At 40.6% G+C, this 25104-nt stretch overlaps 1 protein-coding gene across 1 annotated transcript in view; it reads left to right on the top strand.

Annotated features, from left to right (window-relative positions):
• Positions 1–2044: 2044 nt before the first annotated feature.
• TENM2 (teneurin transmembrane protein 2) overlaps positions 2045–25104 on the top strand; it is a 1157329-nt gene continuing 1134269 nt past the window's right edge. The window contains 2 exon segments of the mRNA XM_060144169.1: positions 2045–2145; positions 2796–2830. The gene's annotated coding sequence lies outside the window, so the exon portion shown is untranslated.

Below are 25104 nucleotides of genomic sequence, written 5' to 3' on the forward strand. Positions count from 1 at the left end.
TCAATACTGGTCAGATAATTTTTTGTTGGGGGGAAGAGGGGTTGTCCCACGCCTTGTAGGATGCTTGGCAACTTCCCTGGCCTTTACCCACTAGATGCCAGTAACGTCCCTCTCCCGATTCTCCAGTTGTAACAACAAAAATAATGTATCTGGAATTGCTAAAAGTCCCTGAGGGGATAAAACTGTCCCCGGTTGAGAACCCCTGTTTTACATATTAGGCAACCAAGCAAACCTTGAGAGTTTAAATAAGTCACCAAAACCCTTGGCAAAACTAGCATCACAACTCTGATCCAAGGACTAAGTATCTATCCATTTCTCCTTCTACTGTGAGGCATTGCCTCTGATTCAATATGGGATTAAATGTGCCTCCAAGTAGAGTTGCTGTTATTTTTTCATGACTATTCCTGTTTATTCCTAGCATTCTTCCAGTTTGTAGGCTGTTTGACATCATATACATTTTATTGCATGGAAGGCAAGGTTTGATATTCCTTTCTATATTGGATTAAAAAGAAAGTTGGGCTTCCCTGGTGGCGCAGTGGTTGGCAGTCCGCCTGCCGGTGCGGTGGGCGCGGGTTCGTGTCCCGGTCCGAGGGGGTTCTGTGTGCCGCGGGGTGGCTGGGCCCGTGGGCCATGGCCGCTGGGCCTGCGCGTCTGGAGCCTGTGCTCCACGGCAGGAGAGGCCACAGCAGTGAGAGGCCCGCGTACCGCAAAAAACAAAAACCAAAACAAAACAAAAGTTCCTCCTGGAAGTGAAAGGGGCATGTTTTAAAGCCCAAAATTGACAGGGAAAAGAAAGTTCAACAATCTTTCTCTTAGGGACTGACTTGAAGATGTAGGATCCTTTCTTTGCCCAGCTTACACTTAAATAGAAAAATATATCTATATACAAAGATTTTTTTAGAAAAATTTGCCTGCCAAGTACGGAAGACACCTCTCTAAAGTGGCAGAGAACAGAATGATCTTGTAGGGATGGTTGAGTGTAATTTCAGATAATTCTATATCAGGTTTCTGAGAACCCTTTTGGAAAGCTCTGTTATATATTAGTGCTGGGTCTCAAAGAAATGGAAAATTAGTATTTTCTTTCCCAGCCTACAATTTATTGATCAAAGAAAACTTATTTTGGGCTTTGTAGTGTTGCACAATCTGAAGCATATTAATAAAGAAAGAGAGTTGCTTCTTAGGGAGATAACCTTGATGACTGTAATTTCTCTCATGAGTATCAATGTGCTTATGTGCCAATATATCACAAGTGAAGGGGGAGGGAGGGAGCAGGTGCTGCCTAGCAAGGGCTGTACAGAGCTCTGTGTATTTTGCTTTGTCTCCTTTCAGCCTTTCTCAAGGAGTTCTCATCCTTCACTGTTTATTCTGGAGAAGGACTTGAGATAGTATTATAAGAAAAGAAAGGCTTTTTGATTGTGAAGGTAGAACGTGCTGACAAGGAGTTGCCTTATTCTAATCATTGGGTCCACCTAATACAATCATCAGAGAACGCATGCACACATGCATCTATTCCAAAAGCCACCTGGTCACACATCCCTGCCCACTGCTCCCCCCCCTGCCCCCATTAACCTTGTCACCCTGTGCAAATTTCTTGGTCTCTGTCTGCCTCAGTTTCCTAATCTGTTAAATGAGGAAATGAATAGGACCTAGCTCAAATACAGATAAAATCAGTTAATGTTTTTAAAATATGTAGGAAATTGCCTGGCACATAATGGATGTGTTTTTTACATGAAAATAATCTATTTAAGTATTTAAGATGCATAACGAGTGTATAATATGTAGTGAGCACTCTGCAAAGTGTTGGTGACTTATTACAACAACAGCCAAAAAACCCATCAGAGACAGGCTGGTCCCCAAAACAGGAAATAGGTCACATTTGTAAAATGTACTTTTGAGTTCCTGTTTATTGAACACCTGGAGCCCACTGTGATAGCCACAGAGAAGGCAGCAATAGCAGTCAGCACTGCTGTTCTCTAAGAACTGGTGGAGGAGGGAAAGTGAAATATAAGATAATGTGACAAGTGATGTCATAAGTAGAGACACAGTGTAATAGAGGTTTCCATTGAGAGACTCATCTCAACCTGGACAAGGGGCTTGAAGGCAGAGAAGACCTGCAGGGGAAGTGGTGTGTGAACAGTGTTCTAGGTGAGTCAGGATGGCTGGGATGGGGCAGGAAGCACTGCACACAGAGAAAAACAAGTGAGCCTTGGAGCCTGGCAAGGAGCATGGTAAGAAGGGAGGTAAATGCCATGGCATGGCTAGGTCAGGAAGGGCTCTGCAGCTCAGGGTAAAGAGTGTAGGCACTGCCTTGAAAGAGAAAGGAAGCCACTGGAACATTTTCATTTGGGGAGTGGTATGGACAAAGAGGTAGGGATTTTCATGGATAAACTACAGTCTCCTGCTGTGTGGAGGAAAGTCTGGGAGAAGGCCAGACTAGAAAAGGCAGGAAGCCCAACTTGGTGAGGTGCCACTGAAAGATGAGGAGCCTTGAACCTCATCACCTTGAGAGCAGTGAGGAAGTAGAGATGGATATGGAAATGGCTACCAGCAGGATGCCAACAAAATCATATTGACCCTTTTCCTGGAGTGGGATTTGAATTGAGGAAAAAGTATGAAAAGGAGGCTTACTGTTTCTCACAATGTTGTAACGTCTTATTTGGCCTTTCCAGACCTTGAGAAGAGGAGGAAAAATACATAATTAGTCATCAGGAGTTGTCTTTATGAGACATTCATGCCACCTTAGAACATTGTGAACTTAGATTCCTTCCTGGTACTTCTTGTTGCCCTCTTTCTAGGTCCCGGGGCTTGGACCAAAATTTTGGAACTTTTGGTAAGATTATGATTTTCTTTGACCCTTTTCTTAAACCATAGATATTTGAGCAGTGCCTGAAAGGATCACTAGAAATCTTCTAATGATGTAGTGGCAGAAAAGTTTTTATCTCGAATGCCATCAGCAAAGTCTTAATAGTGGCTGCTTGGAGTGCTGTGTTGACAAAGAATATGAGTCCCATATGGCTTGGTGGAAGTGTGACAAGATCAACTAAAGATGACCAACATGGGTGCAGCAGAAGCACATATGCGTCATATATCCGTTTCTAGGATAAAGATACCAACCCCATAGTATTAATGGACTTGACAAAGGTCACCAATCTAGTTAGGAGCATGGCTACAAAGAAAACCATATCACAGGGCTTCCAGTGCTGAGATACTTCATTCATTTCTTTATCATATTTGCCTAGGGTGACTGTGTGTACAGACCACCTTTTCTTGTGTTCTTGTTTTTATTGTTATATTTCTAGGTTTTAATAATTCAGACAAGGTCCCTGCTTTCATGGAGACCATCTTTCAGTGGGAGGTGGGTAATAAATAAGTGAACAAGGAAGGTACCATCAGATGGCAGTTGAAGATTATGGAAGCTTGGGCACGGTGATGGGAAACAAGTAAAACATGGCAGTGGGGTGGCCGGTCAAGAGAGTTTTCTCAGAAAGGCGGACTTTTTAGCTGAGACTTGAATGAGAAGCAAGAGCCATTGGGGCCAAGATCTGACAAAGTAAACACCAGGCAGTATGGAGAGCGAGTGGAGACACTAAGCTGAAAGGAGCTTGAGTGTTTGAGGAACAGAAAGAAAGCCTGCAGGGCCAGAGCACCATGAGTGGGACAGTAGGACCTGGCAAGATGGGAGAGTCAGGCAGCGTCCAGGTTATGTTTCCCCATCTCTCAGGGCAAAGAGTCTTGGGTCTTTCTCAGTGGCCCCAGGCAGTAGAAAAACGAGGGACTAGCCCCTCGGTCTCCAGCTTCTTAGTGTATTGTGCTTTTGAAAGTCTCCACGAGTATATAACTCTTTCTTTCTTTTTATAGGAAACTCCTTGATTATAACTGCCAAGATCAAACAGCTGATAGGATCAAAAACTGCTCTGTATAGATTAGAGTGGAAAATAGCAACCTGGAATAAGTGTGTTTCCTTCAAGTGACCTTAGTAAAACATTCATGGGGTGCTGACAAGTACTTTGAATTTATACAAAGGGGAACACAGTTTAAATACTTTGATATATTGGAAGCAGCTTCTAGAGAATCTCAAAAAAGATTGTGAAGCTCATTTAAATCTTTACCAACCCTGTGAGAATTGGTAGGAAACAGCTATAGCTATTTTTTTTTTCCAGATGGATAAAATGAGGCAGAGAGATTAGATTACTTGATTTCAGATTTCTTCCCGTGGTCTTGTATTCAACCTAATGGATACTTTCTGTGCACCTTAATTTATAAATAAATCTACGGTTTAAATCCAAGCTGTGGTAAAGCATCAGTAGAATTTTCAATTTTTGAGCCCTGGGGTCCCAATTTATGTAAGTACCTTACTAATTATAAGTAACAAATAAAATGAAGTGAATCTTTCCAGCCTCATGTGCTTGAGTGATATGCTAAGCGTATTGACTTTTATTTGGCAATTTTTTCTAAATATTTTCTGCTAGGGTTTATAGTGGCCAGCTTTCAGACTGCCCCATCGGACGTTTGCATATATTCCATCAACTGCATTGTCCTTTTCCTTTCCTCCCTCTCTTCCCCACTCTCACCCGCCCCAGGCTGATTTACCTGTTCTGTGCATTCTGTTCCTTATAGGCTGTGCTCTCAAGTGACAGCTTATGAGCCTAATAAATCCAGGCAAATGTGTAAATGGATGTTAATGGTCCAAACCCCCCTTCAGTGTAGCATGTATACACTTTAATGGCGACCTTTGATGGTTAATACCTAACTCAGAGGAATGACTAATGGCAGAATTAGGAAGCCAAGTAGATTTGGTGGTCAACAGTGTAGCTAATTAAAAGTAATACACCTGGGGGAAGTCAAGGACTTTGTGTGCCCCTCAAATCATCAAGATATGCCTATTCCCAGAGCCAGTTCTCATCCTAAAAGGTGGGTCTCGTTTTACAGGATTTCATGGACCTCAAGTGGTGTTTCTGACCTGGATGTATAAAGGTGTGGGCTGTACCTAGAATGTTTCTCAGCAACTTAGCAGAAATTTATATTGATGTGCAAAGTAATACCCGAGGAAGAAGTGAAGAAGGAATAATTTTTTTTATTTTATTTTTTTTGCGGTACGCGGACCCCTCACTGTTGTAGTCTCTCCCGTTGCGGAGTACAGGCTCCGGACACGCAGGCTCAGCGGCCATGGCTCACGGGCCCAGCCACTCTGCGGCATGTGGGATCTTCCCAGACTGGGGCACAAACCCGTGTCCCCTGCATCGGCAGGCGGACTCTCAACCACTGCGCCGCCAGGGAAGCCCAAGAAGGAATGATTTAATTATCCTGCAAAACCATTTGTTCATCTACTTCATAGAAAATATTTGTCTTTTGGTTTGAGGCCTTTGCTCCGACGAGATTCTTTCCAGGAACAGGCCAGATTCTGGTTGTTTTCTTCTCTCTCGTTGACCCATGATCTCAAAGCCTATTTTGAGTTACAATTATCCAGTGTTGTAACTCATAAGGGAGAGGTCCAGAATAAACGGACATTGAGATCCTTTTTCAGTGCATCTCCTGGGCATATACACCTGGGTGTACCTGGATGTGTACAGGAAAACCCACTCTAAAAGCATGCCTCATATTCTACTCTAAAATGATATCTATTTAACTAAGCTCCAAAAATATTGCATTTTGTAATCTCCCAGTGTATTTTTTTTCTTCCTCAAAAGAAGACACATGAATCTTAAATTCTATATCAAGGTATATGCAGGTATATGCAGAAAGGAAATGATTCTTCCAAAAGTATGGAAAAAGAAAAATTATATTTATTTCTAGAACAAGTTATGCCGCCTTCCAGAGCTTTTAACTCATCAGTAATGAATTTTCTAAAAATATTGAGACAGGTAGATTTGTTAGATCATGTAATTCTAAAAAAAATCTGGTTTGAGCCCTGAATTAGTCAAAAAAATTTTTTTTTTAATTTTAATCACTGTAAATATGTATTTTCAGGCCTTCATATGTAATGTAGACCAGTGGTGTCTCTATGGAAAATAGCTTCAGATGCCATCACTTTTGTCTGGCTAGGAATACCACCTGTCTGGGAGTGGAGCAATGTGGATTTTCTAAGATTCACTTTGTCATCTTGGGCTCTTAACTTTTCACAGGACCTCAGATTCCTCATCTATAAACAAAATGCTTCGGCAAAAGTTTATTTTGAGGGTACCTCTCATCTTTAAAATTCTAGGATTCCAAGAAATAAAAACCATAACGTTTTCATGAGGATAGAAAGAGATGTTGTGATGTACCATCCTGGGTCCATCTCCCTAACATTAAGCTATGACCCCCATAGCAATTTATCTGTGTTGTGCTATTTTATGTCCATCTTGGGATATAATTATTTACGTACTCGCCTTACTTCCTCTCCTAAATTGCAGGTCAAAATTGATACAAATATGACTTTATATAAATCCTTGCCCAAGATAGGCATCCAACACATGCGTCTCTCCTAGATGGTTGCCTCCCGCATAATGTTCTTGTGTGGCTTATAGAAATGGGCATTGTTGCTTTATTTTTGATTTCTGATATGCCATTCACTCCTTCCTTTGGTAAAACTTTCCTGAACATCTGTTAGGAGCAGAGAACGGTGCTAGATGCTGTGAGGGTTAAAAAGATTCCATTTCCTATCCCAGGGAGCTTCTAATAGTGGTAGTGCATGAACATCTGCATATGAGAGAGTCGCCAATGTCAAGGTCCTGGGCAATGTCTTGCCAATAGCCAGTGTTCAATAAATGACAGCTGGTTTCTCCATCAGCTACACATGCAATTTCTAGTGTTATTGTTATTTCATTATTTTTAGAATCGAAAATCACTAAATGTGAAAAAAAAAAAGCAAAAAAAAATTGTCCTATAATGATTAGATAGTGCTTCAAATGATGTGACTTTATCATAGACATCTGCATTTGGTTAAAACTCTTTGGTGCTGCTTTGAAAAATGTACGGTGTTTCCACAGCAGGACTAGGCATCCAATCAGCTTTCAGGACAGTTTCCAGGGTGGTTCCTGGAACAGCAATAGTGGCATCACCTACAAACTGGTTAGAAATGCAGGTTCCTGTTGGGTGGAATCAGAAACTTCAGGTTGATATCCAACCATCTATGTTTAAACAGGTCCTCTGGATGATTCTGATGTACCCTAAAGTGTGAGAACCACTGTTCCAGGATGTAGGTAGAGCCGTGGTGAATGGACCTGGGGAGGAGCGAGAGTGTGACACTGAGATGCCAAAGACAAAAATGGGTTGAAAGATGAGGAATTTCACAACCATTTTGTCTCACAGAGTTACAGCCTGGTGAGCAAGCCAGTAATCACTGACTCTGTTGTGTGCTGCAAACCCAAAGTTCAGGTACAGCTGTGGCCTGTTCCAGAAGGAACTGAATGTCTAAGGTTTGGGCAAGACCCACTCAGGAGCAGAATTTGTGGCTTTGATGCTGTGTGGCTGGCAGGAGAAGACCCTAAATCTATTTGATTCTAACAAAGCATTATGGAGCCTATTTAACAAGATACTTTTGTACAATTCTTTTCCCTGTACTTTTCTTGGAGTTAGTCGCCATATCCTCTCTGATTTTTCTTAAGCTGACTCATGATTTTATCTGTACACATATGTGCATATACATAAATATACAGAACTATTCATTGATGATTATAATATTAAGAATGCAGCTTGCTTTGTACTGTTGGATGATAATTAGTATGGATTAGGTACCAACTCTGTACTAAGCACTACCCTAGGTCTTTTACACGTGACTTCTAAATTAATTCTGATTTCTTCCAGTAGGAATTATTAACACTACTTAAAAGTCTCAGTAAAAGGTAAGTCACTTGCCCCAGGTCACACTGCTAGGAAGGGACAGAGGAAGGTTCAGTCAGGCAGTCTGGCTCCGGAATCCTCTCTCTCAAACCCTACACAAAGAGTTCATGGGATCGAATGCATTTGTAGTTAAAAGTATGTGCGCCAACAGGGAGGCTCAGCCTCATGAATGTGTACTTTATCTTGACCTGTATTTTTCCCGCCCCCAGACTTCTCATGGCTTGAAGATAAGATATCAGGCACCATAGTTAATTGGGTTTGAAGCGTCCTCCAAAATGTCATACGCACATTCAGAGCAGCTGAGAATTCTAACTTCTATAGATAGAGAACTTGAGCCAGTCCTAAAATATGGCAAAGCGGGACATAGATATGAGGATATGAGCGTGGGTTTGGGGAGGGGAGCGATATAAATAGATGATCAGGCATATTTCAGGGCGGCAGCCACTGGGGAAGAAGGAAGTATCTACCAGCTGGCACAAAACTGCTCCTACATCCTCCCTCTCCAACTTCCAGATTCTTCTCCATTTTTCAGCAAATGGTTAGGCTATCCTCTCTATTGTCATATGTTTCTCTCAGCTTCTCTCAGCTTGACCTTTTGTGACTTCTTTCCTCCCTTTAAATATTCTCGATGTTAATTTCATCTTTTATGTTAAACGATGTAAATAAAACCAGAAAAAACACACGGTGTGTATTTCCCCGATTGCTCATCCGTCTTTACTGATTTAAGATGGAAGAATTATAAACTAGAAAACTGCAAACAAAGAAAAAAAAACAGAAACTCATTCATCTCTAACAGTAAGAATGCTGACGGCATAATAATTAATAATAAAAACAAATACAGGTGTAATGGCATCACCTTATAGAATTGCTTGGAATGTATTGCAAATTATAACTTTTTGTTGGTTTAATTTCTAAGCTAGACCATATCCATTTTATTTTACCTTAAAAAACTGCATCAAAGAACACCCCAAAGATTTTCATTTTAAATTTCAGTTTTGATACACCATTGTAAATCAACTATACTTCAATTAAAAAAATAAATGTCAGTTGTTCAGTGAAGGAAGATTTCAGGCAGCCATGTTTCCCTGGCACACTGGGCTAACTACGTGCCTAAGATCAACTTCTGTGCACGGTTATGGCTCCAGACTGTTCTATTCTTTAGACTTATATTTTCATGCATAGTTATTTTGATAGTCACTAAAATCAGTGCATTTGTAGGGGAACCACGAATTCACTAGACACAGAAGTGAATTCACAGGTGCGTTTTCTTCACCTGCCTTACACCTAATTGAAAACTGCCTCAGTACGTGAAGCTTCCTTCCCAAGCAGCGTCGTATGTAGCCACCAGAAAGGCATCTTTGGCCAAGAATGACAAATAATTTTGATTTGGGCCAAGAATAAGTATTTGGTTAGTTTAGCAGAAGCAGAAATATTTCCCAAATTTGTACTTCCTACAAAATGGTCCCTTTTAAAAACTCAGCTCTCAATGAGAAGTCAGGGTTTTCAAAAATGAGCAAAAGCAATTGTGTATAGGAGATTCAAAAAGCAATTTATTTGCAGCTTTCCCAACACCAAATAGCTTTAGTGAAAAACAGCACTGCTTTTATTCACTTTCTTTAAGTATGCAGGTTATTAATACATTTTGAAATTAATAGTTTGGAAATTTTCATACCCTTCTAACTATGAGTCAGTAGTACATCTGTACCTGCAAGAGTGACTTGATACATTCATTTCACCACAATGAAAGTGTCATTTAGAAAGCCATTAGAACAGAACCTTAAAATTAACATTGTGACCCTACAAGGAAACATTAAATGGGTTGAAAAGTAATGGTCTTGAAAAGGAAAGGCCTGCCTTTAGAGTACAAGTTTAAAAAAAAAAAAAAAGCAGGAAGAAAAAAGAAAAAAAATATCCACTAATGAATAATTACTTTAATGAGCCTCTGGTCTCAGAGCTGCTCACGTTCACTTGCATTAATGCTGGAATGAAATGTTGGATGGTGTGAACACGTTAAAATAGTCATTTTAGTGTTTTTTTTATTCAACAAAGCAGTGGTATATTCCAAACTCCTCCATGAGGTGCCTTTTTGGCAGTTGACCTTGTCATCAAAATATGAATGCTGTCCATGCAATCATTCCAGTCACTGGAGGCTGGAAACACCAGTAGGACCATGGATCTACTCGGAACCTTCTAGCATCTCAGCAACCTCACCAGAGGCCCCGTTGCACAGGGTCTCTCTCCACAGAAGGCATTTTAGCAAAGTAAATACTGAAGGCTCCAATGTGTGATGCTGCGTACAATTATTACTTTTGCAGAGAATTCCTGTGCTTCCAAGTCAATCTGTGTTACGTGAGCAAAAATACAGTGCTATTACAAGGAGTTGCTCCGAAGGGTGAATAAAATGACCTGGGCAAAAACTTGGCACAGTGCCATCCTTAAGAAAAAGGCAACTATTAGGTTAAAAGTATTTCTCAACATGGCTTACAAGGTCCATCATGAACTGCCCCAGTTTACTATAGAAGGTTATTTCTTGTCATTTCCCTTCCTCCTCTTGCCTCTTCCTTTATGTTCTGGCCCAGGGGAATCTTAAACTTGAGCCTGAATCACAAATATCCCGGAGGGCTTGTTAAACGCAGATTGCTGGGCTCACCTTCAGAGCTTCTGAGTCAGTAGGAGTGGGGATGGATTCAGAAGTTTACCTTTCCAACGGGCTTACAGGTAATGTTGATGCTGCTGGTCTGTAGACCACACTTTGAGAGGCACTGGTCTCATCTACCATTTCTGGAAAATGCCACTGTTCCTTCTAACACCAGGAATGTTGACACCAAGGTCCTGCTCGCAGCACCTCATCCAAGCCTTTGCTAATTCCTTCTGCCAGAATTGGCTTTTATTCCATGCTTTGTTACCCTACCACTGTTAGTTCCATTCGCTACTATAGCATTTATCCCCTTGCATTGTAATTGTTCAGTTTGCATGTTGCACGTTTATCTACTCATTTGGACCATGATCTCTTCCCAGGGCAGGGAACATGTTCCATCCATTATAATGTCAGGGTTGTACGTATTGCCTGGCAACAAGAGTTTACTAAAATTTTGCTTGAATGAATGGACAACCAAACCGACACCCCGTACCCTTTGCCTTTGTAAGAGTCGTTTTCGCCTTCAGAAATGCTGTTGTTTATTGACTCTGAGAGTGAGTCCTGGTCTGTTCTTCAAGACCCTGGTTAGTATTTTTAAAGTCACAGAACATTCCCTAACTTGCTGGAAAAAGCACTCCTTCTCCTAGGCACTCATTGCTCCTAAGTTTCGTTTCTCTGTCCCTTCTTGTGACTGAGATTTTTAGTACTGCACCTACATCTTATTGTTCTCAGTAACCCTGGAACCTAGTCAAGTGGCTGGAACTTAGGAACCTCTTGGGAAAGGTGTGTGGAATGAGGGAATGTGGAGAGAGCAGCTTCTGGGCCAGGGCAGCCTCGTCTGGGAAGTGGACTGAATTCATCGCTGGTGTCCCAAACTCTCCACTCCCTTCCTGAGACTCTTCCCAAATATCTTCTAGAATCCCCATTTCCCCCTACCCTACAGGCCGAGTGAGACACAGAGAGTATAGTTAGAGAGCTACCACCAAAACTCAAGCAAAGGGCTTCCCTGGTGGCACAGTGGTTGAGAGTCCGCCTGCCGATGCCGGGGACACGGGTTCATGCCCCGGTCCGGGAGGATCCCACGTGCTGCGGAGGGGCTGGGACCGTGAGCCATGGCCGCTGAGCCTGCGCGTCCAGAGCCTGTGCTCCGCAATGGGAGAGGCCACAGCAGTGAGAGGCACGCGTACGGAAAAAAAAAAAAACCTCAAGCAAAGTAAGAGGCACCCCAAACTAAGCAATAGCGCGAGAACGAGGTGGAGATGCCATTAGAAGAGGTATCATGGTGGTAACAATCTCTAAATTGTCCAGTTTAGAATATTGAGCCTCAGGGTCTGGGGTGAGAGTGAACTAACTGTGTTTGGATCCTAGCTTTTCCACAGATCTTATACTTTAGTTTTCTAAGCATTGATTTCCTTATCTGCAACGTGGGAATAATAAATTATTATTGGGAAATGAGATGATGCATATAAAAATACTTAGCGCTTGGAATATAAAAGTATGCAAGGTACAGAGCTATGTGGGGCAGCTGTAATAAAGTGTCAGTGCTGAATGGGCTCAGTCTGTGTCATAGACACAAAGGTATGTGAGTTTGTTCTTTGTCCTCAAAGAATTTACAGAATAGTTTGGTAGGAAAAGCTAACCACACCCAAAGAAGCCTTTGATTATATGTTGCCTCTTCATCACCAAGGAAATAATCCAGTACAGGTTTTAATGTGGTTGGAATTCATAAAAGGTAGTGACCAGGGATGAAGGGCTTGAATAATAATTATACTCCATAATATGTTGTACTTGGGGAACTGGAAGTTAAGAACTAGCTGAAATATGGGGAATAAAAAGAAGGGTCTGGGACCTTCGAATTTTCTAGCATGTAAGGTTCCATGTGTATTATTGCATATTGCTACAGGCATTTATCTTTCAAGGATATGCCGACTGAAAACAATGCACAACCTAAAAGTTGCAAATTATGTTTTACTAAGTGGGCAAAACTGAGGACTTAAGCCTGGGACACAACATCTCAGATAAATCTGAGGGACTGCTCCAAAAAGGCAAGGGGGGAGCCAGGGTATATAGGAGTTTTTGCAACAAAGACCTGATAGTCGGAACATCAAAAGATTACTATTAATTAAGGAAAACCAGATATCTCAAGGAATTTAGCGCTTTTCTGTGTATGGAAAGATGCAAAGCCTAGGCTCACTGAAATCATTCCTTTGATATGCACCTCAGCTTTCTGGGGCCAGTATCCTGTGCTTCTTATCCTGAGTCTCCTCAGGGTGCACTGTCAGGTGTGGCTGCCCTGGCTGACTGCTAGATGGCGGGGTGTCCTGCCTCCATCCTGAGTTCCCTCCCGGCTCACGGATGGGGAGGCTACAGTGTGATGGCTTGATGGCTGCAACATCCTTTGTTTACTGATACGGCAGGCAATATTTTTCATTCACAGGTATAATGGTGTAAACTCAATTAGATGGCTTGGACACAGCTAACAATTGAGTTATCTGAACCCAATTTATCAACAGTAACCCCATGGAAAGAATGACAAGAATTTTAATGGGTTTTACAGACACAGAAATATAGATCAGTATGTGTGTGTTCTTCTATAATCTGCAGATGTGCTGCTCATGAAAGATTTCCTAAGCATCTCCGTTTGGATAGACATAAGTAATAGTAGTGAACACATATAGTGTTGACTGTGCGTCCAGGCTAGTTCTAAGTGCATTTATATTTATGAAGCCATGCAATCCTCAGAACAACAGCATGCAGTAGATACTATGATGATGCTTAACTTATGGATGATGTGACTGAGGCACAGAGAGATTGGGTTATTCATGAGGCCCCAGCGAACCCCAGGCAATGTGGCTTTTGAGTCCACGCACGCAAGACAAACGTCATTGGAAGTTCCTGTTTCCTCTTCCAGTCTGCAAAGCTCTGCTTGTAGCCTGCCAGCCCAGCCAGGGTTAAACGGGTGGGACCATACCCAGGCCCTGTTCTCCTTGAGCATCTCACTAGCTGCCCTCCACCAATGTCCGCGTGGATGAGGATTCAGTCATTTCTCTCCGTGGTGATCTTTTAGTGCCAGCCTCCTTGGGATACCCACACATTCCAAATGCTAGTCCCATCCTCCTGTTTGCTCAGACAAGTAGATTTGTCACTTGAAATGATCTTTTAATTGTTTCTTTTCCTCTGGCTTCTTTCCAGGGCTTTGTAGCAAATGTTAAATGCTGTTTAAAAAATGTTTTTCTTCTCCTGGAAGAGGTTAGTGTGCGTGTTGGTTAACTGTTGAATTTTGAACTTCCCCCTTGGTAACTGACAGCCCATAATTAAGCATAACTTGAACTCTGACCATGTCTACATGTGGTTTTGTAGCCTATCATCAAATTGCTGTTGAATATTTTCTGTGAAGACGGCATACAATGAAATGCTCTCTGACTCAGTAGTATCTCATCACGGTTAGGTTAACACATTCTCTGATGTGTTGGAGACCTGGACAGTTTCTTACCATGTGACAAACATGTTGATTTCTTCTTGAAAACATAATTTCTATATAATACATCAATGATATATTTTCCTTAGGGACACAGAAGCTCAAATCACGGAAGAGAAGGTGAAGGAAGGGCATTTATTGAAATACCTAGTATGTGCCAGGCTTCAGGCTATGTGTTTTCCTGACCACAGGATGGGGTGACGTACCTCCTACCTGTCCCTTGCCAACACTCCTGATTGAGGGCTTGTGAATTAACACCTTGGTTAGAGCATATGGCTTAGATTTGGGGATTCATCTCAGATACCACTGGGGCTTCTGGTCATGATACCACCTACTCTAACTGTAGGGAAGGCTTACAGACCAGCCAACTGCTTCCTTAGGGGCCCCCATCCTAGTGACCAAGACACTCCAGAGTAGCACGGATCAGTAGCATTTCAGAGTTCTGAACCAATAGAGAAATAAAAAGAGGGTGAGGAAGACGAGATGAAATTTTACTCTGTTTACTAATAAAACTGATATTTGTAATCAGAAATGGAAAAACATGCTCTGCTAGGCCCAGGCAGAATTTGGGGCCCCATAGAAATGCCTCGGGTAAAGAAGAATCAAACCCCTCTTTTAAAAAGATTTTAGTTTTGTTCACGTTGGTGTTTCTTGTTGCTCTTGGCTCTTTTTTAGTGGCATATAACTTATAGAAAGGAAAGGCAGATGTCTTCTACAGCTTGATCAAATTTTATATACATGTATACCTATGTAATCACCACCCAGATTTAGCGTGTTTCTAGCATCTCAGAAGGCTCCCCCCTTGGAGGAAAGCCCGATTCCAGCCTCTGCCACTGTACAGAGAGAATAGACAGACCCTTTCAAACGTTACAGTCTGGAGGAGCACAGTAGCGTTTGTGCATCTTATGGGAAGATGGTCCCAGGGCCAGAGTCAAGGAGCGTGCAGGGCAGAGAGAGAGACTGGACTATGGCTGAACAGTTTTTCCTTTCAAATCTGCCAAGCAGATTACCCTTCTCCTTCCCCTGGGAATAACTGAGGGAGGCATCTAGGTTGGCCAAGCGTGTTATGCTAATAGATCACCAGTCACAGGGGAGGAAATATAAGGAGTGGAGAAGTCCTCCCCCGACCTGTATTAGGTACGTGAACCCCTGGAGGGTCGACGATGTTCTAACAAGATGCACTAAATATCACAGGATTAACGTGACACATCTTCCAGGAACATCAATTTTACTGAACAACTTTGGGGGAAATATTATTTTAATAGTAGCACAAATACAGAGATATTTATAGAACAGAATATAAAAATTCCCATGAATTTTTAAAACAAAACACAATACTTTAAAGCTCTTTCAGGCTTGCTTTGGGTTGCTTTGGGCTAAGCCCCCAGCTCCCCCTGGGGTATACGTTCATTCTTGTCTGCCTAGGGTAACTTCAGTGGAAAAAGTCTGGAAGCTCTCCTAGGACACGGAGCATGTCACATGAAACCTTTATTAAAGCACCAGAGTGAACCTGGCAATATTAGCAGATTGAAAAGCAAGGAGAGGGATTCAGAATGAGAGAGAGACAGTCATCAGAGAGGCACGTGACCGAGGAGGCAGACACACAGCACGGTGCCGAAAGGGGGGACCGGCCAATGGACAGGAAAGAGGGAAGGAGGAGGGGAGAATGGGAGAGAGACAGTAAAGGCTAAAGACAGAGTGGCTAAGACAACAAGGGAAGGGGAAGAACTGGAGGTCAGAGCTGAGGCAGATGCAGCCTCCTTGTACATCTGCTTTTATGATCCAGGGAGCCATGCCACATAGCCCTACACAGCTCTGCCAGAGATGGTCTCTGCACGAGGTATGTCTGCTATGGGATTCTGTTTGCAGAGAGGCAATGCTTACTTCAGTCCCCTGGAAGATTATGTATGTCTGGTTGATCATTTGACCTCTCCATGGACTAGATTAGAGGGTGGGGTGGGGTGGATTGGAGTGGAGTGGAGTGTAATGGAATGGGATGGGATGGGATGGAATAGAATAGAATAGAAGCCTCATCCTATCAAGCAGGCCTTGGTGCCAAAAGTGGAAAGTCAAATACCTGTGGAATCTAGGCAGGTAGAAAGGTGTATAGCTGTGTTAATTTTTGCAAGTGCAGGGTATTGTAGCAAACGTGAGGGTGGGCTCCTTGTTTAAAGGCGCTCAAATTGAAAAACAAAGAAATAAAAAATCTGGCTGACTAGCCAGTCTTTTCTGCTATTAATCACATTTTCCAAAAAGAGAAATTAAGGCCCGGAAATTAAATAATTTTCCTAAGGCCACAAAACCAGTAAAAGTTAAAACCAGGGCTTCCATGGTGGCGCAGTGGTTGAGAGTCCGCCTGCAGATGCAGGGGACACGGGTTTGTGCCCCGGTCTGGGAAGATCCCACATGCCGCGGAGTGGCTGGGCCCGTGAGCCATGGCCGCTGAGCCTGCACGTCCGGAGCCTGTGCTCCACAACGGGAGAGGCCACAACAGTGAGAGGCCCGCGTACCGCAAAAAAACAAACAAACAAAAAGTTAAAACCAAATTTAAACCAACGATCTTTTTTATTTCCAAAATTTTTTATTGTGACATCAACTTCAGAGTTTCCAAAATCTCTCAAGAATGTTCACTACAGACCACAGAGGTAGAAAGCCATGATCCTCCACAGAAATGTCGTCTACAGAATATTTACCCGTAGAAGAGTTATCAGTCATAATACTGCTATTTAACAAGAAACAGTGGCAACTTTGGTATTTTAAATAGCATGTTTCACAATAAACAATAACAGCAAAACCGGGACTCCTGAAAGGCAAGAGAAGAAACGGTTATTGATTCGGAAAAATATAATTGCCCTAACAGCAGAAAGATTTTAATATGACACTTAAAAAGAAACTGTCAGTTGGTGTGCTCAAAGTCTCATTAATAGCTAGATATTGGACAGCTTTTTCACTATTATCTTGCTGACATCACTTTATGTAATGAAGTGATTTTGATTTTTCTCAGAATATGTGTATAAAATCCAATAAAACATTGAAAGGAAAAAAGATAAAAATTAGTGGAGGTGAATGACTTTTCTAAATAGGTGATTGTTCACAGCATTCATTATTAGCAGTAGATTTTTACAACATACACTTGCTAACATTCTAGTTCTTGTTTTATTTTTGTAAGAGCTCGGGCATGAATGTTGATTCCCCCCTTTTGATTACGAAAAGCCTGGCAAAGTGGAATTAGACTCAGAACCTGACCTGGCTGATTTTGCATATTTCCTTTACCCAGAACTTAGAGACCTACCATTATTCAGCTTTCTCTGAATTATTCTCTGAATAATCTCTTTTTCCCATTTTTCCTACTGTTTTATTGGACAAACCCATATTTCATTGGTGAGAACCATCACCATCTTGGTTAAGAAAATTAGTATCTCTTGGTACATATATTCCCTCCTGATTCCAGGCTTTCAGGAGCTAGAATTTAAACATCCTGGTATAACTCTAGCCACAGAGGCCTTTGTAATTACTTTAAAACACCCACACAATAAATTACCTCTCTCCTGGATGTGAAGCCACAGAGGAAACGTTTTTGTGCCCTCACACTTGTGAACAATTCTATTGTTAAGGATGGTATATTAAGCCGGTCGCCTTATTCATTAATAGAAAATACAGCAGAGTGCATTTTCAAGTATGTGCAGTGAACTGCATACACAGTGTACATTATTGTCATCAGAGCTGTGCTGAGGGAATTTAGCTAAAACTGTTTAGAGGCACACCATAATAGTTGACTGTAATTGTTTCAAAATTGGTTTTCTGGGGTTTAGAGCTTGTTTTTTATTATTGTTGTTATTTATTAATCTCATTCTATGACTGTCACAACTGATCCTGGTTTTGCTAACACTTTCAAAACAGGCACACTCTACAATGATTTTATTTCATCAAATAATTGCAGTAGGACACTTCACCTTGAAGGGAATTGAAGCTTTGTACATTTTTAAGTTATTAACAGAATTCCTTACATTTGGCGTACAATTATAGGTCTACTGAAACCAAGGATTGGCCAATAAATGGAAAATTGTGTTCCCATTTATCCAAGTTCTTCATTTTTTTTAAATCTCTATATCCTTGGTTCTTAAAAGACAAAGAGCTAAATGGCATGTATTTTGACAATTATTGCAGAAACATATAATGAACTTGGTTACTTATCCTAATTCATTGAGAGCTGTTCGAGAGCAACGTAAAGAAGTGGATTTTATTTCCAGTAGTACATTAGTACATATGGATTTTCCATTTTAATGAGACAGGTAACCAAGTAGCTTCCAACTCCATATCCCACCCCACTCATTAATATATTACACAAATATGGATAACTTCAAAGCTCTATATTTAATGAGAGAGGGTGAATAACCTTTCGGTGTGTTTATTACTTCTATTTTATGTTTAAAAAGCTTGCCATTAAACCAGTGTTTTCTCAGTTCAGTCCTTTATGTATCTCTTTAGATATTTCCCATGTCGGGATATCAACCCTGTTGGGCTATTATTTTTTAACCTGTGGTTCTATCTCCTTCTTCCTTACTGTGGTCTGAACCTTACTGGGTGAACTAATCAACACATTGCTGCTGTTGGTCCAGTCTCCAGCCTTGGTCCTCAGGACAGTGAGTTCCACTGCTTCTCAGTTCCAAGTCCTCCCCCCACCCCACCTCCCACTAAGGCATTGACACTAATAGAATGAATGAGAAGCAATGGAAGTGTCACTTGGTTGGATTATTGGTACTGGTTTTGAATAAACCAGTGGAAGAAGAGACAGGGGAACATAGTGTTCAGAAACTCTCAGGGCTACAGCTCTGTTAAATCCTTGTAATCATCTGTTTCTGCCTATACTTGTCCAAATTTCCCTCCATACCTGCCTTTGTGTTGGAGTGAACTAGATCACATGTTGCCCCCTCCTCTATTTCTTCTTCATTTCCATGTTGCTCTTTTCATTGTGACATCATTAGAATGGGGAAGGGGTTGTGCTACTAAGATGGCCAAGAGTGGTACCTGCTCAGTGCAGCCTTAGAGGGTCCTTCTTCCATTTGATCAAATTCTGGCTGAATTTGTGGCTCACCCCTGTCTCATGGTGGGCTGAAGTTCTCTTCCTCATGTTGTGTCTTTCACCCCAGGGTGTAGATATTATATGTTTCTCTAAATTCTCTGACTGTATTAGTCTTCTCAGCCTGCTCTAACAAAATACTATAGAATGGGTAGGTTAAATAACAGGTACCTGTTTCCTCACAGTTTTGAAAGATGGAAAGTCCAAGATCAAGGTGCCAGCTGATTTGGTTCTTGGTGAGGGCCCCCTTCCTGGCTTGTAGACGGCTACGTTCTCACTGTTTCCTCATATGGCAGACAAAAGAAAAAAAAGATATCTTCCTCTCCTAATAAAGCCACTAATCCCATCATGAGGGTCCTACCCTCATGGCCTCATTCAACCCTAATTACCTCCCAAAGGCCTGTTTCCCAATACCATCACACTGGAGGTTAGGGCTTTAACACCTGGAATTTGGGAGGAACACAGTTCAGTCCATAGCACTGACCTCCTCTATCCTCTGTGTGTTAAATAATCTTGATCTCTCCTCCACCCCTTTCAACATTACTTAGCATCTTTACTAAAACGGTACTTACTTTTTATACTTAAAATACTTTTAAAAGGAGATATTATATCAGCTCCCTAAGTAGAATACCAATATCATTTGCCATGAATAAAAGGTGAATTCATAAATACAAAACTATGGGGAAAAAAAAAAAAGCATGCTTTTCTAGCTCTTTCTTCTGGTGAAGAAATAAAACATGTGCAAATCAGGATTTGCCCTAGGTGTCCCAGATATTCTGTTACTGATTAGAGCTTGAGAGTTGGTTCAAGCCATGAAGTTTTTGTGTGATCATATTAAATGACTTTAATCCAGTTTAGAATGTATCCAGAGTACGGAAAATGGGGAAGAATTGTGGCTCCTATGAATTTCTTCACTTTTCTGAGTCCAGATTTATAGGTGTGAGTAATATATATTTGTTTCTTGATGCGAGCTGTACTGGCTACTGCCTTGTTAACTTTGATTGGTGGAATCATGATCATTTAGGCTATTAACAGAAACTAGTCATGTGTTTTCAAAGAAACTGGTATAAATTAGAATCTTTCATTAAAGACCCATCAGCCATTTGCACATTTCAAAATTTGATGCCATTGCTTTCTTGATGGGTTAGCAAACTGACCATAAAATTCATCTAATCCTTTTTCTAAGGGTAAGAGTCAAGAAAGTAGAAATCTATCTATATTAACAGCTTAAAATATTTATATTATCAATTCTGGCATAACTAGTTCAAGAGTAAGATTATAAAGTGATTTAGCCAATGTTGCTTGAAGGTTAGGCATAAGGAAGCAGCCAAGGAGTCAGCCCTGTTACTGTCCGTTCAGATCTCTGTTTGCTTTCAAAGATTTAGAAAAGAATCAAAGAAGTGTTTACCTAAGCAAAGAATCAAAGAGGCCTCTAGCTCTAGGTAAAATGGCATATCTTGCTTTTCTAAGAGCAAGATAAAGCACTTAAAATATACTGAGAAACATTTCATGAAGGTTTTTTAAATGGACTCAGAACAAGTTTCTTCAGGAAGCCCATGAGTGACCCAGGATTGGAATCATGGACAGGGAATTAAGTGACTTCCTGGAAATAGCTGAACACTTAGCTATGTAGGAGGCAATGTGGTTGGTTCTAAGCATCTTGAAAGAGTAGTAGACCAATCTGGGCTGTCACTTAGAAACTCTGATCTCGGGCAAGGCATTGAACTTTACTGAGCCTCAGTTTTTCCCTCTATAACTATACTTGTATGGCCAAATTTCAGTGATCTATTTTGTACATGTCTTTTCCTATCACTTCTGCTTTATGCAATCTGGCTTTAAGTGTCAACATTTTCTCAACTGATATACAGAGGAAGACAATGAGAATTAAAATAGATAATTTTCCTGTATCGTTGTTTTGAATGAAGGGGTTAGAGAATATGTTTTTATGTATCTGAAAATCTGTTTTTTTTTTTTATAATCTGTATACTGTCAAATTGTATGGTACATAGATTTGCATATTGGTAATATAACCAAATGTCAGAAAGAGTTTAGGGCATGAAACTCTGAACTTCAAACAAATTCATAAATATCTGAACATATGCCCTTTTTTGTTTTTCTGTAATGATCTTGGTAAAATAAATTCTAGGAGGCTTTTGACATATATATTTTTATATGAGAAACACTTTTTTCTCACTTAAAGTCAATCACCAACTCATGATGGTATATTATTTTGTCATATAGAAAATTTTATTGCAATGCTCTAGGTAATTCATTTATGTATAACTTATCTATCTCTTATAAATTCTACAAAAGATTTAATGCCACTGACAAAATGAAAATACACAACAGAAGTGTAAATATGAAAAGAAAATGATTCAGGACAAGGGAAATGTAAATAAGTATGAAAAGTCAAAACCAGGGGCTTAATGACCTCCGATATGTCGTTACTTGCTTTCATGATGGTTGGTTTCATGTTGTTATTATTGGTTAGAGAGAAAGATTCTAGTCGCTTTAACATATATTTTTACATTTCATTCTAACACTAGCATCACGAAAAGAATTTCACCCTTTCCTTTCTGCAGGTGACGAGTCTTATTTTTATAGACGTCCAATGATTTGCCTCAACTTTCTCAGCTAAAAAGTGTCAAAATTCTAAATTGAAAACAGTGCTAATTCCAATACTAATTGGACACTCCATAAACACTACTACACAATATCTAATTACTATGAATTGATTCAGTGTTTGTCTTCTGCACCCCTCAGCTAATTCCTGTCCCGCACAACCCTGGTTCCCTTACGTAGCTTTATGTTTTTAGAAGCTGGGACTAAATATTTCATTTATGTAAATTCTCAGAGTTTGTCTGAGATGTGTATTGCTGAATAGTGTTTTCGGAAAATATTTAGGAGACGTGTAATAAGAAAAAAATACCTTTGTATAGAAACTTATATAGGGGTGAGGGTGCTCTATGTATGGTGACAGAACTGCTATCAGGCTACTGTAAATCAGAATGACTGTCCCAGGCTCTGCTTGATTCTTTAGGAATCAAAGTGACTATAGGGCAGAATGATACCTGATGGGAGAAGCGTATATATGGGCAATGGGAATTCTTTGAAAATACTATCAGTGGCTTAATAAAGAATAAAGGCAAACACATAAAATTAGCATGCAAGCTCTGTTCTATGCCTACCAATAAAATCAGGCAGATTGTAGAGGGCATGGGGGCAAGATTAGAATATAGAGCTAAGGGCAGCAGTATCCTCTCCCATATTTACATTGGGACTTCTGCTTTCTGCCTTCTTCAGTTTCTATGTAATGTAGTTTGCAGATCTTTTTTTTCCATTCAGTTGATTCAGTCTGCCTTTGGAATTTTTATCAACCATATTTTACCCCTGTGGAAGTGTGATCAGGAAGGAAGGGAGACCACATACTGCGATTTGCTTCATGCATACGCAGCTCTATTTTTATTGTATCTTAGTCAATGGAAATTAATTGCTAATTATCCAAACATTTCTATGATAATATTTCAAGCTCTCTTGTAGCAGATGTGGCCTCAACTATATTTGGAAAGGAGTAGATGGTATTATCTTTCTTGATGGGAATGATTGCGTAGGGCTTGAAAATTTTTTGCACCATTTTTTATTTCAGAAAGAAAAATGGCTATCCTTCTTTTGTAACATTTGTTAAATATTCATACTGACCAGAGTAATTATGCACTGACTACATTAGCAAACATGTAACTCTGTCAGCTTTAAGGAATTGGGAAATGAAATTAAACCGTTTGTGAATAATACAATATATTTGGTTATATGCTCACACAGACATATAGATTGTTAAACCATCAGCACGCTGCATTTGCAGTCATTGGCAATGACAGACTTCTCTTATTTGGGGACTCTCATGCTGAATTATTCTTTTCTTTATTGCATTAGATGTCTGTCCTTCAGTGTCTGAACATTGCTTTTTCATTTCCCCTTTATGAATGCTAATAATATACTGGATAGAGCACTGGCTATTTTTAGTAATTCAGCATTTCCTTATATTTATACTGTGAACAAACTTGAGAGAATTTAGCTCTGATTAAAACAGATAATTTTCTCTCTTTAAAAAGAATAATGTGGGACTGATACATAGTGAGGACAAAAGGAATTTGATGGGCATGGTGTCAAAGCTTAATTGTGTCAATAATTATTTGTGTATTAGTGCCAAGTTTTTAATGAGGAGTAGTCACTTGTGTGTAATCATGATCAATGACAAGTAGTTAAAATATCTTCATGAAGTGGCAAACTGGGAGAAAAAAATGAAGCGGTATTAACACTGCCTACAGTTCCTTACATACTAGCCCGTCTGAAGTCCACGAGTATTAAAAAACCGAAGCCCCTGTAAGGATGTTGCTATGGGTGTAAAATTGCATGTGTTTATACAAGATTTTTTCCATGTATTCTAAGCTTGTTAGGTCTTCTGGGGGGAAGGACTCTTGATGCCTTGCTCACCAAGCTGTCACTCCTACCCAGAGACCTAGCCGTCTCTATGTATGTTTTCACTGCTCTGTTAAGGTAATGGCTCTTCTTCCCGTTCCGCATTCACACTTTCCAAGTCTTTAGGACTTATCACCCACCATCCTGAGGACTGTTGCTCTTTGTTTAAGATCCTGACATTTTCTAAGTGGCTTGCTCTTAACTTTTCTTCATATTTTTGAGCTAACAAATCTGAGTGACCCACGCCCGTAGTAAGTAAGTAAGTAAGTAAGTAAGAGGAAGAGTAAAGTACCTCACAGGAACCCTGAAGCATCCCTGGAGGAACTGAGTCCTGCAGTGGCTCAGATACCTGCTTTCTGTCTCTACAATGTGTAGGGTCAAGTATAAGTCTCAGCAGTCGCATGGCAGAAGCCCAGAAACTAGTTCCCTTCAGTATTACCACACTATCGGTTTGCTTGCTGTCACTGTTAACTTTAGTTATCTGTGTCAGCTAACCTCACATTGTGAATGAGGGCAGTCCAAATTAGTGCCATCCCGTTGTGCTTACAGGCATTGGGACAAACTTGTATTAACCGATGAGCATAACAAGACTTAGATACAACCATGGATATATGTGATTGACACAATAGCTGTGAAATGGTGTGCTTGGCAATAATGTGCAAACAGAAGCACAATTTATGGATTTTCCTAATTGTGTTTGCTTTTAGGTTGAATTCAAAATTGCCTTAGTGGGGGATCGTTCATGGGTTTTCTGTGCTTTACTGTCATTTGTTGGAATGCCTATATTTTATCTCCCTTATTACAATTTCCTTCAATCTGATTTTTCCTTTGTGAATGATATTTCTGGAGCTGGAAATCGGTGTTTCATATACTGTACGTTTATAAGAAAGACTTTTTTTTTTCCCGCTTCTTTTGCTATCTTAAGAGTTAACTCTTTCCTGTATGAATATTCACTGAGAGGGAACACACACACACACACACACACACACACACACACACACACACACACACATGAAGTGGTTGCTGGTAGCAGATTTTGAGTAGGCCTTAGCCATGGAGTTGAAGTCTGAAGACTTGCTGACATTTTGAAAATAGTTTTTAGAACAAAATGTCAGATGATCGGAGCTTTATATCATGCACGAGCAAATTGCGCAGCTGATGCTAACTAAGCCGATTCCTCTAGAGCTCTGTGAGGATGGATGACCACTGCGCTTTTAAAAGAACTAAATATATCCACATATGTATGCCACACTTCATATTTTGCACATGCTTTGCTCTGCCAGGCTTATATTTGAGGCGTCCATGACTGACACCTTTGTAGACCAATGCGATCTTGGCAACCTGGCATGATTTTTAAAAAGGAGCCATTGACGATGGAACGTCATTCCATATCCCAACTTTGGGCCAATGGTGCTGCCACCCTTCTGTGATGGCTCATCAAGGCAGCTGTGCTGTATTCACATTGAAATGAGGGGATTTTTAAAACCCGAGCAGCTGTATTATTCAGACTTAAAATAAAAGCTTAGTTTCCCCAAATGGGTGTGACGTAAACATCTCATTAAATATTTTAAATGCCAGTGACTACACAGGTGGTGGCAGCCGCTTGCATTT

This window comes from Lagenorhynchus albirostris, chromosome 3 (genome assembly GCF_949774975.1).
Source record: "Lagenorhynchus albirostris chromosome 3, mLagAlb1.1, whole genome shotgun sequence".
In the NCBI taxonomy this organism is placed as follows: Eukaryota; Metazoa; Chordata; class Mammalia; order Artiodactyla; family Delphinidae; genus Lagenorhynchus; species Lagenorhynchus albirostris.